Source organism: Sus scrofa, unplaced genomic scaffold (genome assembly GCF_000003025.6).
Source record: "Sus scrofa isolate TJ Tabasco breed Duroc unplaced genomic scaffold, Sscrofa11.1 Contig94, whole genome shotgun sequence".
In the NCBI taxonomy this organism is placed as follows: domain Eukaryota; kingdom Metazoa; phylum Chordata; class Mammalia; order Artiodactyla; family Suidae; genus Sus; species Sus scrofa.
The window spans coordinates 18,891-31,401 of record NW_018085355.1 but is presented as its reverse complement, the minus strand read 5'-3'; the positions used below and the strand labels follow the sequence as shown (position 1 = coordinate 31,401).

The 12,511-nt window shown below is 56.1% G+C and overlaps 1 long non-coding RNA gene across 1 annotated transcript; it reads right to left on the bottom strand.

Moving 5' to 3' along the window:
- Positions 1 to 10,749: 10,749 nt before the first annotated feature.
- LOC102158335 lies at positions 10,750 to 12,098 on the bottom strand. Its single transcript, XR_002341352.1, has 2 exons — positions 11,444 to 12,098; positions 10,750 to 11,061 (listed from the first exon to the last, which is right to left on the bottom strand). It is a non-coding gene; the product is annotated as an uncharacterized LOC102158335 (long non-coding RNA).
- Positions 12,099 to 12,511: the final 413 nt, after the last annotated feature.

Below are 12,511 nucleotides of genomic sequence, written 5' to 3'. Positions count from 1 at the left end.
GTGCCGTTTAGGAGCTAGGCCCTAGGTGGGTCCCTCCCAAGCTGGCTATAGGTGGGTTGCTAGGGCCAGTGAACACAGGGCTTCTTCAGGCCAAATCAGCCTTCTCCGCGAAGGAGAAACGCTTGGAGTTGGTTTCAGCTGCGGAGACCACCAGCCAAGCAGCAGTGCCCACGGAGCCAGAGGCAGCCCAGACCCTCCTTGGCCCTATGGGGAGCCGAGGGCTAGGTGAGAACTAGGCAAGCGCTGGGATCCTGAGCCAAGCCGCATTGGGGCTGAGGTTTGTTCCCCGAGCCCAGTTTCCCTTTGCAGAATGCAGCTCCTAGAAGGCGTTTTGTGCCGTTTCGGAGCTAGGCCCTAGGTGGGTCCCTCCCTAGCTGGCTATGGGGGGTTGCTAGGGCCAGTGAACACAGGGCTTCTTCAGGCCAAATCAGCCTTCTCCGCGAAGGAGAAGACGCTTGGAGTTGGTTTCACGCTGCGGAGACCACCAGCCAAGCAGCAGTGCCCACGGAGCCAGAGGCAGCCCAGACCCTCCTTGGCCCTATGGGGAGCCGAGGGCTAGGTGAGAACTAGGCAAGCGCTGGGATCCTGAGCCAAGCCGCATTGGGGCTGAGGTTTGTTCCCCGAGCCCAGTTTCCCTTTGCAGAATGCAGCTCCTAGAAGCGTTTTGTGCGTTTCGGAGCTAGGCCCTAGGTGGGTCCCTCCCTAGCTGGCTATGGGGGTTGCTAGGGCCAGTGACACAGGGCTTCTTCAGGCCAAATCAGCCTTCTGCGCGAAGGAGAAGACGCTTGGAGTTGGTTTCCAGCTGCGGAGACCACCAGCCAAGCAGCAGTGCCCACGGAGCCAGAGGCAGCCCAGACCCTCCTTGGCCCTATGGGGAGCCGAGGGCTAGGTGAGAACTAGGCAAGCGCTGGGATCCTGAGCCAAGCCGCATTGGGGCTGAGGTTTGTTCCCCGAGCCCAGTTTCCCTTTGCAGAATGCAGCTCCTAGAAGCCTGTTTTGTGTCGTTTCGGAGCTAGGCCCTAGGTGGGTCCCTCCCTAGCTGGCTATGGGGGGGTTGCTAGGGGCAGTGAACACAGGGCTTCTTCAGGCCAAATCAGCCTTCTGCACGAAGGAGGAGACCTTTGGCGTTGGTTTGACGCTGCGGAGACCACCAGCCAAGCAGCAGTGCCCACGGAGCCAGAGGCAGCCCAGACCCTCCATGGCCCTATGGGGAGCCTAGGGCTAGGTGAGAACTAGGCAAGCGCTGGGATCCTGAGCCAAGCCGCATTGGGGCTGAGGTTTGTTCCCCGAGCCCAGTATCCCTTTGCAGAATGCAGCTCCTAGAAGCGTTTTGTGCCGTTTCGGAGCTAGGCCGTAGGTGGGTTCCTCCCTAGCTGTCAAAGAGGGGTTGCTAGGGCCAGTGCACACAGGGCTTCTTCAGGGCAAATCAGCCTTCTCCGTGAAGGAGAAGACGCTTGGAGTTGGTTTCACGCTGCGGAGACCACCAGCCAAGCAGCAGTGCCCACGGAGCCAGAGGCAGCCCAGACCCTCCTTGGCCTATGGGGAGCCTAGGGCTAGGTGAGAACTAGGCAAGCGCTGGGATCCTGAGCCAAGCCGCATTGGGCTGAGGTTTGTTCCCGAGCCCAGTTTCCCTTTGCAGAATGCAGCTCCTAGAAGCGCGTTTTGTGCGTTTCGGAGCTAGCCCTAGGTGGGTCCCTCCCTAGCTGGCTATGGGGGGTTGCTAGGGCAGTGAACACAGGGCTTCTTCAGGCCAAATCAGCCTTCTGCACGAAGGAGGAGACCTTGGCGTTGGTTTCCAGCTGCGGAGACCACCAGCCAAGCAGCAGTGCCCACGGAGCCAGAGGCAGCCCAGACCCTCCTTGGCCCAATGGGGAGCCGAGGGCTAGGTGAGAACTAGGCAAGCGCTGGGATCCTGAGCCAAGCCGCATTGGGGCTGAGGTTTGTTCCCCGAGCCCAGTTTCCCTTTGCAGAATGCAGCTCCTAGAAGCGCGTTTTGTGCCGTTTCGGAGCTAGGCCCTAGGTGGGTCCCTCCCTAGCTGGCTATGGGGGTTGCTAGGGCCAGTGCACACAGGGCTTCTTCAGGCCAAATCAGCCTTCTGCCGAAGGAGAAGACGCTTGGAGTTGGTTTCCAGCTGCGGAGACCACCAGCCAAGCAGCAGTGCCCACGGAGCCAGAGGCAGCCCAGACCCTCCTTGGCCCTATGGGGAGCCGAGGGCTAGGTGAGAACTAGGCAAGCGCTGGGATCCTGAGCCAAGCCGCATTGGGGCTGAGGTTTGTTCCCCGAGCCCAGTTTCCCTTTGCAGAATGCAGCTCCTAGAAGCGTTTTGTGCCGTTTCGGAGCTAGGCCCTAGGTGGGTCCCTCCCAAGCTGGCTATAGGTGGGTTGCTAGGGCCAGTGCACACAGGGCTTCTTCAGGCCAAATCAGCCTTCTCCGCGAAGGAGAAGACGCTTGGAGTTGGTTTCCAGCTGCGGAGACCACCAGCCAAGCAGCAGTGCCCACGGAGCCAGAGGCAGCCCAGACCCTCCTTGGCCCTATGGGGAGCCGAGGGCTAGGTGAGAACTAGGCAAGCGCTGGGATCCTGAGCCAAGCCGCATTGGGGCTGAGGTTTGTTCCCCGAGCCCAGTTTCCCTTTGCAGAATGCAGCTCCTAGAAGCGCGTTTTGTGTCGTTTCGGAGCTAGGCCCTAGGTGGGTCCCTCCCTAGCTGGCTATGGGGGGTTGCTAGGGCCAGTGAACACAGGGCTTCTTCAGGCCAAATCAGCCTTCTGCGCGAAGGAGAAGACGCTTGGAGTTGGTTTCCAGCTGCGGAGACCACCAGCCAAGCAGCAGTGCCCACGGAGCCAGAGGCAGCCCAGACCCTCCTGGCCCTATGGGGAGCCGAGGGCTAGGTGAGAACTAGGCAAGCGCTGGGATCCTGAGCCAAGCCGCATTGGGGCTGAGGTTTGTTCCCCGAGCCCAGTATCCCTTTGCAGAATGCAGCTCCTAGAAGCGTTTTGTGCCGTTTCGGAGCTAGGCCCTAGGTGGGTCCCTCCCAAGCTGGCTATAGGTGGGTTGCTAGGGCCAGTGCACACAGGGCTTCTTCAGGCCAAATCACCTTCTCGCGAAGGAGAAGATGCTTGGAGTTGGTTTCAAGCTGCGGAGACCACCAGCCAAGCAGCAGTGCCCACGGAGCCAGAGGCAGCCCAGACCCTCCTTGGCCCTATGGGGAGCCGAGGGCTAGGTGAGAACTAGGCAAGCGCTGGGATCCTGAGCCAAGCCGCATTGGGGCTGAGGTTTGTTCCCCGAGCCCAGTTTCCCTTTGCAGAATGCAGCTCCTAGAAGCGTGTTTTGTGTCGTTTCGGAGCTAGGCCCTAGGTGGGTCCCTCCCTAGCTGGCTATGGGGGGTTGCTAGGGGCAGTGAACACAGGGCTTCTTCAGGCCAAATCAGCCTTCTGCACGAAGGAGAAGACGCTTGGAGTTGGTTTCCAGCTGCGGAGACCACCAGCCAAGCAGCAGTGCCCACGGAGCCAGAGGCAGCCCAGACCCTCCTTGGCCCTATGGGGAGCCGAGGGCTAGGTGAGAACTAGGCAAGCGCTGGGATCCTGAGCCAAGCCGCATTGGGGCTGAGGTTTGTTCCCCGAGCCCAGTTTCCCTTTGCAGAATGCAGCTCCTAGAAGCGGTTTTGTGCGTTTCGGAGCTAGGCCCTAGGTGGGTCCCTCCCTAGCTGGCTATGGGGGTTGCTAGGGCCAGTGAACACAGGGCTTCTTCAGGCCAAATCAGCCTTCTGCACGAAGGAGAAGACGCTTGGAGTTGGTTTCCAGCTGCGGAGACCACCAGCCAAGCAGCAGTGCCCACGGAGCCAGAGGCAGCCCAGACCCTCCTTGGCCCTATGGGGAGCCGAGGGCTAGGTGAGAACTAGGCAAGCGCTGGGATCCTGAGCCAAGCCGCATTGGGGCTGAGGTTTGTTCCCCGAGCCCAGTTTCCCTTTGCAGAATGCAGCTCCTAGAAGCGTTTTGTGCCGTTTCGGAGCTAGGCCCTAGGTGGGTCCCTCCCAAGCTGGCTATAGGTGGGTTGCTAGGGCCAGTGCACACAGGGCTTCTTCAGGCCAAATCAGCCTTCTCACGAAGGAGAAGACGCTTGGAGTTGGTTTCACGCTGCGGAGACCACCAGCCAAGCAGCAGTGCCCACGGAGCCAGAGGCAGCCCAGACCCTCCTTGGCCCTATGGGGAGCCGAGGGCTAGGTGAGAACTAGGCAAGCGCTGGGATCCTGAGCCAAGCCGCATTGGGGCTGAGGTTTGTTCCCCGAGCCCAGTTTCCCTTTGCAGAATGCAGCTCCTAGAAGCGTGTTTTGTGTCGTTTCGGAGCTAGCCCTAGGTGGGTCCCTCCCTAGCTGGCTATGGGGGGTTGCTAGGGGCAGTGAACACAGGGCTTCTTCAGGCCAAATCAGCCTTCTGCACGAAGAGAAGACGCTTGGAGTTGGTTTCCAGCTGCGGAGACCACCAGCCAAGCAGCAGTGCCCACGGAGCCAGAGGCAGCCCAGACCCTCCATGGCCCTATGGGGAGCCTAGGGCTAGGTGAGAACTAGGCAAGCGCTGGGATCCTGAGCCAAGCCGCATTGGGGCTGAGGTTTGTTCCCCGAGCCCAGTTCCCTTTGCAGAATGCAGCTCCTAGAAGCGTTTTGTGCGTTTCGGAGCTAGCCCTAGGTGGTCCCTCCCTAGCTGGCTATGGGGGTTGCTAGGGCAGTGACACAGGGCTTCTTCAGGCCAAATCAGCCTTCTGCACGAAGGAGAAGAGCTTGGAGTTGGTTTCCAGCTGCGGAGACCACCAGCCAAGCAGCAGTGCCCACGGAGCCAGAGGCAGCCCAGACCCTCCTTGGCCCTATGGGGAGCCGAGGGCTAGGTGAGAACTAGGCAAGCGCTGGGATCCTGAGCCAAGCCGCATTGGGGCTGAGGTTTGTTCCCCGAGCCCAGTTTCCCTTTGCAGAATGCAGCTCCTAGAAGCGCGTTTTGTGTCGTTTCGGAGCTACGCCCTAGGTGGGTCCCTCCCTAGCTGGCTATGGGGGGTTGCTAGGGCAGTGAACACAGGGCTTCTTCAGGCCAAATCAGCCTTCTGCACGAAGGAGGAGATATTTGGCGTTGGTTTCCAGCTGCGGATACCACCAGCCAAGCAGCAGTGCCCACGGAGCCAGAGGCAGCCCAGACCCTCCTTGGCCAATGGGGAGCCGAGGGCTAGGTGAGAACTAGGCAAGCGCTGGGATCCTGAGCCAAGCCGCATTGGGGCTGAGGTTTGTTCCCCGAGCCCAGTTCCCTTTGCAGAATGCAGCTCCTAGAATGCGTTTTGTGCGTTTCGGAGCTAGCCCTAGGTGGGTCCTCCCTAGCTGGCTATGGGGGTTGCTAGGGCAGTGACACAGGGCTTCTTCAGGCCAAATCAGCCTTCTCACGAAGGAGAGACCTTGGGTTGGTTTCAGCTGCGGAGACCACCAGCCAAGCAGCAGTGCCCACGGAGCCAGAGGCAGCCCAGAACCTCCATGGCCCAATGGGGAGCCTAGGGCTAGGTGAGAACTAGGCAAGCGCTGGGATCCTGAGCCAAGCCGCATTGGGGCTGAGGTTTGTTCCCCGAGCCCAGTATCCCTTTGCAGAATGCAGCTCCTAGATGCGTTTTGTGCCGTTTCGGAGCTAGGCCCTAGGTGGTTCCCTCCCAAGCTGGCTATAGGTGGGTTGCTAGGGGCAGTGAACACAGGGCTTCTTCACGCCAAATCAGCCTTCTCCGCGAAGGAGATACGCTTGGAGTTGGTTTCCAGCTGCGGAGACCACCAGCCAAGCAGCAGTGCCCAAGGAGCCAGAGGCAGCCCAGACCCTCCTTGGCCCAATGGGCAGTCGAGGGCTAGGTGAGAACTAGGCAAGCGCTGGGATCCTGAGCCAAGCCGCATTGGGGCTGAGGTTTGTTCCCCGAGCCCAGTTTCCCTTTGCAGAATGCAGCTCCTAGAAGCGCGTTTGGTGCGGTTTCGGAGCTAGGCCGTAGGTGGGTTCCTCCCTAGCTGTCAACGGGGGGTTGCTAGGGCCAGTGCACACAGGGCTTCTTCAGGCCAAATCAGCCTTCTGCGCGAAAGAGAAGACGCTTGGAGTTGGTTTGACGCTGCGGAGACCACCAGCCAAGCAGCAGTGCCCACGGAGCCAGAGGCAGCCCAGACCCTCCATGGCCCTATGGGGAGCCGAGGGCTAGGTGAGAACTAGGCAAGCGCTGGGATCATGAGCCAAGCCGCATTGGGGCTGAGGTTTGTTCCCCGAGCCCAGTATCCCTTTGCAGAATGCAGCTCCTAGAAGCGCGTTTTGTGCCGTTTCGGAGCTAGGCCCTAGGTGGGTCCCTCCCAAGCTGGCTATAGGTGGGTTGCTAGGGCCAGTGCACACAGGGCTTCTTCAGGCCAAATCCGCCTTCTCCGTGAAGGAGAAGATGCTTGGATTTGGTTTCAAGCTGCGGAGACCACCAGCCAAGCAGCAGTGCCCACGGAGGCAGAGGCAGCCCAGACCCTCCTTGGCCCTATGGGGAGCCGAGGGCTAGGTGAGAACTAGGCAAGCGCTGGGATCCTGAGCCAAGCCGCATTGGGGCTGAGGTTTGTTCCCCGAGCCCAGTTTCCCTTTGCAGAATGCAGCTCCTAGAAGCGTGTTTTGTGCCGTTTCGGAGCTAGGCCCGAGGTGGGTCCCTCCCTAGCTGGCTATGGATGGGTTGCTAGGGCCAGTGCACACAGGGCTTCTTCAGGCCAAATCAGCCTTCTGCACGAAAGAGAAGACGCTTGGAGTTGGTTTCCAGCTGCGGAGACCACCAGGCAAGCAGCAGTGCCCACGGAGCCAGAGGCAGCCCAGACCCTCCTTGGCCGTATGGGGAGCCTAGGGCTAGGTGAGAACTAGGCAAGCGCTGGGATCCTGAGCCAAGCCGCATTGGGGCTGAGGTTTGTTCCCCGAGCCCAGTTTCCCTTTGCAGAATGCAGCTCCTAGAAGCGTTTTGTGCCGTTTCGGAGCTAGGCCCTAGGTGGGTCCCTCCCAAGCTGGCTATAGGTGGTTGCAGGGCCAGTGCACACAGGGCTTCTTCAGGGCAAATCAGCCTTCTCCGCGAAGGAGAAGACGCTTGGAGTTGGTTTCAAGCTGCGGAGACCACCAGCCAAGCAGCAGTGCCCACGGAGCCAGAGGCAGCCCAGACCCTCCTTGGCCCAATGGGGAGCCTAGGGCTAGGTGAGAACTAGGCAAGCGCTGGGATCCTGAGCCAAGCCGCATTAGGGCTGAGGTTTGTTCCCCGAGCCCAGTTTCCCTTTGCAGAATGCAGCTCCTAGAAGCGCGCTTTGTGTCGTTTCGGAGCTTCGCCCTAGGTGGGTCCCTCCCTAGCTGGCTATGGGGGGGTTGCTAGGGGCAGTGAACACAGGGCTTCTTCAGGCCCAATCAGCCTTCTGCACGAAGGAGGAGATATTTGGCGTTGGTTTCCAGCTGCGGATACTGTAAGACCAGCAAAAAGAACTTCTAGGCTCGGAAGAGGCGACTCCCCTTAATCACTCACGAGAAGCGGTCTTGATGCAAACAGCAAGAGGATTTTTATTCCAAGCGCGCTGGGGCCCACAGTCATACACCATGCAGGGGTAGAGGACTGCGGCGGCGAGTGTGGAGTCAGGACAGCTTTTATGGTGTTCACAACAAAGCCCACGCTTCGTGGACCAATTAATTTAAATTGTTTTGGAGTTACACATTTGCGCATGTTTCGGGGAGACATGTTGTCACCAAGATATGTGTATCAACGTTTCAACATCTTTATGGCGCAACCAATTTGAGGTTGCTTTAGAGATTAACCTCCTCTCCTTTTATCTTTTGCAAGCAGTTTTACAGAAGCTGAACAAGCAGTTAGAAACTCCCTGTTCTTGTTATCTCAAATAGTTTCAAGAAGTTTCATGTCTAGAGACACGTACTCAGGGCCTATTTTACTTCCGCATATTTTAAAACAGCAAAAAAACCTAACCTTTTACCTATAAGGAACAAACTCTGGAATTCAGAACAATTTTAAGCTTCTCATTAGCTTAGGTTGTATTTTCATCCTTTCATTCCCCACTTCTTCTCTTGTTAATAGTTCTAATCTTAGAACTGGTAGAGCTAGTGGCCAGCTTTCCTGCTAGACGGGCTTTGGTACTGTTGTTTAAGTACCATGATCTGGACTGCACTTAGTCTAACGTAGATTGAATCTTCTACTTGGAAACGATGTGGGATCTGCAAGTCTCTTTCTCCTGAGTAGGCCTCCCGGAGTTGTCTCCACGCTCGTTGTCTCACTCACTTAAGTGCCTTGAGCCTGGAGAACAAAGGCTGGGAAAGCAGTGTATCAGCACTATGTACAGAAGCAACTTCTATTAATGGGGGGGGTCCCCCGTAGAACAATTTATAGGGGGTCAACCCATATTGTTCAGGGGTGTTCTTAACCCTAAACAGCACAAAGGGCAGGAGAGCTATCCAACTATTAATGCCAGTCTCCGCGGTCAATTTAGTGAGGGTCTCTTTAATGGTTCTATTTATCCTCTCTACCTGTCTTGAGCTTTGGGGTCTGTATGTACAATGCAGTTTCTAATCAATCCCCAATATCTTGGCCAGTCCCTGACTTACTTGGGCAACAAAAGCTGGACCATTGTCTGACCCTATTACCTTAGGTATTCCAAATCTTGGAAAAATTTTTTCCAGTATTTTTTTAGCCACCACGGTTGAAGTTTCTTTCTTAGTAGGATAAGCCTCTACCCATCCTGAAAAGGTGTCTACAAAAACCAATAGGTATTTGTTTCCGTATTTAGCCGGCTTTACTTCAGTGAAGTCCACTTCCCAGTGAGCGGTATGTCTGTAAGGTCCTTGCGGACCCCAGTCTCCTCAATCAATAATTGATGGCAATCATGAGTCACTGGTTCATCAGTCTCTTCAGGCAGAAGAGTGGCAGGGTTGAGAGCGGCTGGTGGAGCGAACGTGACCCTCTCTGTGAGAAGCAGGCTTTGATAGTGGGTCATGTGGGCGTTGGTCATCCATCGGTCTGGGGGTTGCCGAACGATGTTCTTTAATGTATGGGGGGCTATTACCGTTATATTCTGTCCCAAAGTCAATTTGTCAGCGTCCTTGACCAGCATGGCCACAGCTGCGATAGCCTTCAGGCATATGGGCCATCCACTGGTATTTGCAGACATTTCCGGTTTTTTTGTTCAAAAGAAATTTGTGTTCTTATTTTGGTCAATAAGTCTCTACCTAAGAGGGGTGCTGGGCACTCAGGTATGACCAGAAACGAGTGGGTTACCCGTCCCACTCCTAAGTCAACTGTTCTTTGGGTAGTCCATGGATACTGTTGTTGTCCTGTGGCACCCATCACCCAGGATTTTTTATCTTTTAGTTTTCCTAATGGCTGTAGTAGCACTGAATGTTTTGCTCCGGTATCAACCAGAAACTCAACTGGTTGCCCCTCCACCTTTAAAGTTACCCTGGGCTCGGGGAGGGGGTCCGAACCCCGTCTTCTTTAGTTTTTATTTTCTTCCAGAGCTAAGACCTTCAGTCCTTTGTTTCCCTTCTTGGGGCAGTCCCTTGCCCAGTGTCCTTTTTTTTTTTTACAATATGCACATTGGTCCTTGTCGAGTGGGGTCCTATAGTCCAGGTTCCCTGACTGTCTAAGGCCTGACCTAATTTTCTTAATATCTCTCTCTCTTTTCCTATTGGTTTTTCCTTCAACCACTGTAGCCAAGATCTTAGTCAAATTCTTCTCTTGCCGTTTATTACGTCTTTTCTCCCTTTCCTTTCTTTCTTTCTCTTTTCTTTGTTCCCTTTCTTCTTTTTCTCTCTCTTTTTTTTTTGTTCCCTTTCCTCTTCTGTCTCCCTTTTGTAATACACTTTCTCTGCCTCCTTCACTAGATCACGTAACTCAGCCTCCTGTAACCCTTCCAGTCTCTGAAGCTTCTTTCTAATATCCAAGGCTGACTGTCCTATAAAGGCCAAAGCCATTGAGGCTTTTTGGGCCTCTGAGGTGGGATCAAAAGGGGTGTACCGCCTGAAGGCTTCCAAGAGCCTCTCAAGAAAAACAGAGGGGGGTTCATTCGGTCCCTGCATTACTTTTTTACCTTAGCCAAATTAGTGGGCCGTTTTGAGGCGCCTCGGAGACCCGCCACCAGAGCCTGGCGATAGATTTTTAAGCTCTCCCTACCTTCTGCCGTGTTGTAGTCCTAACCGGGGCGAGTCAAGGGGAATCCCATGTCAATCTTGTTTTGTAACTGCGTGGGTCGCCCGTCGGCCCCAGGAACATTTTTTTTAGTCTCTAACAGAATTCTCTCTCGTTCCTCAGTTGTGAAGAGTGTCTGCAGCAGCTGCTGACAATCATCCCAAGTAGGCTGGTGAGAGAACATAAGGGACTCCACTAACGCCGTGAGGCGTTGGGGATCCTCCGAGAAAGGGGGATGGTTAGTTTTTCAATTATAGAGATCTGCAGAAGAAAAGGGCCAATACTGGAGGGGCTGTAATTGGCTCCCCGGTATGGGAGGGCCGTGCGCAGCGGTAATGTCGCGATCTCGTCTGTCCGCTCCGGGGTGGCGCCCTTCCGGCTCTGAGTCCCTGTAGCAGGTCCCTCCACTGCCAGAGCTCCAGGAGGGGCAGAGGGTCCCCTCGCAGCACCCCGTGCCGGATAAGGGGTGGGGGAACAGATTGGGGTTCCGGCCAAGCCGGCGGCTCCTCAATCTCGGGGTAGATATGAGGAGAGGGCTTGACTTTTATAGATCGCAGCGAGGGAGCTGTTCTGCTACGTACGAAACCCCGACCCAGAAGCAGGTCGTCTACGGATGGTTTAGCACCAGGTTCCCCACGAACGTGCGGTGCGTGACGGGCGAGGGGGCGGCCGCGCTTTCCGGCCGCGCCCCGTTTCCCAGGACGAAGGGCTCTCCGCACCGGACCCCGGTCCCGACGCGCGACGGGACACGCCCACGTGGGCGCGCGCGGCGGCCCGCCGGCGGGGACCGCGGGGGACCGGAGATGGTAGCTTTGCCCCATTGGCTCCTCAGCCAAGCAGGAGAGGGGTCGTCACCGTCTGTCCCATATTAAAACTGTAGACAAGGACATACAAGACAAAGATACACAAAACAGAAACCAACAGATCCAGACACACGCGACCCGTCCGCGTCTTCCACAAGCAGGCAAAAGAGTCGGACGGCCGCGGAGGGGGAAGCTTTCGCTTCAACAACAGAACTCGGTCCTCTGACCGACAGAAGGAGACCACCAGGCGTCCCTGGCTCTCCCCACCTCCCGGGGCGTCCCCCAGGGCAGCAGCCTGTGATCCTCCTAGCACGTCTGCTGATCACAGTCCCCCAGCCCTTACGGCCTGAGAGGACAGCTGCAAACCGAAAGCGCGCACCACTGAAAACAGACACTCAGAACAGAGACGCCGGCCGGTACATGCATACACGTTAAAAAGAGGATCCTTTTTACCTCCAAGTCGGTTCTCGGGTGTTAAGGGTGGCCGCGACAGATCCCGGACGAGCCCCCAAATGTAAGACCAGCAAAAAGAACTTCTAGGCTCGGAAGAGGCGACTCCCCTTAATCACTCACGAGAAGCGGTCTTGATGCAAACAGCAAGAGGATTTTTATTCCAAGCGCGCTGGGGCCCACAGTCATACACCACGCAGGGGTAGAGGACTGCGGCGGCGAGTGTGGAGTCGGGACAGCTTTTATGGGGTTCACAACAAAGCCCACGCTTCGTGGACCAATTAATTTAAATTGTTTTGGAGTTACACATTTGCGCATGTTTCGGGGAGACATGTTGTCACCAAGATATGTGTATCAACGTTTCAACATCTTTATGGCGCAACCAATTTGAGGTTGCTTTAGAGATTAACCTCCTCTCCTTTTATCTTTTGCAAGCAGTTTTACAGAAGCTGAACAAGCAGTTAGAAACTCCCTGTTCTTGTTATCTCAAATAGTTTCAAGAAGTTTCATGTCTAGAGACACGTACTCAGGGCCTATTTTACTTCCGCATATTTTAAAACAGCAAAAAAACCTAACCTTTTACCTATAAGGAACAAACTCTGGAATTCAGAACAATTTTAAGCTTCTCATTAGCTTAGGTTGTATTTTCATCCCTTCAATACCACCAGCCAAGCAGCAGTGCCCACGCAGCCAGAGGCAGCCCAGACCGTCCTTGGCCCAATGGGCAGTCGAGGGCTAGGTGAGAACTAGGCAAGCGCTGGGATCCTGAGCCAAGCCGCATTGGGGCTGAGGTTTGTTCCCCGAGCCCAGTTTCCCTTTGCAGAATGCAGCTCCTAGAAGCGTTGTGTGCCGTTTAGGAGCTAGGCCCTAGGTGGGTCCCTCCCAAGCTGGCTATAGGTGGGTTGCTAGGGGCAGTGAACACAGGGCTTCTTCACGCCAAATCAGCCTTCTCCGCGAAGGAGAATACGCTTGGAGTTGGTTTCAAGCTGCGGAGACCACCAGCCAAGCAGCAGTGCCCACGGAGCCAGAGGCAGGCCAGACCCTCCTTAGCCCAATGGGGAGCCGAGGGCT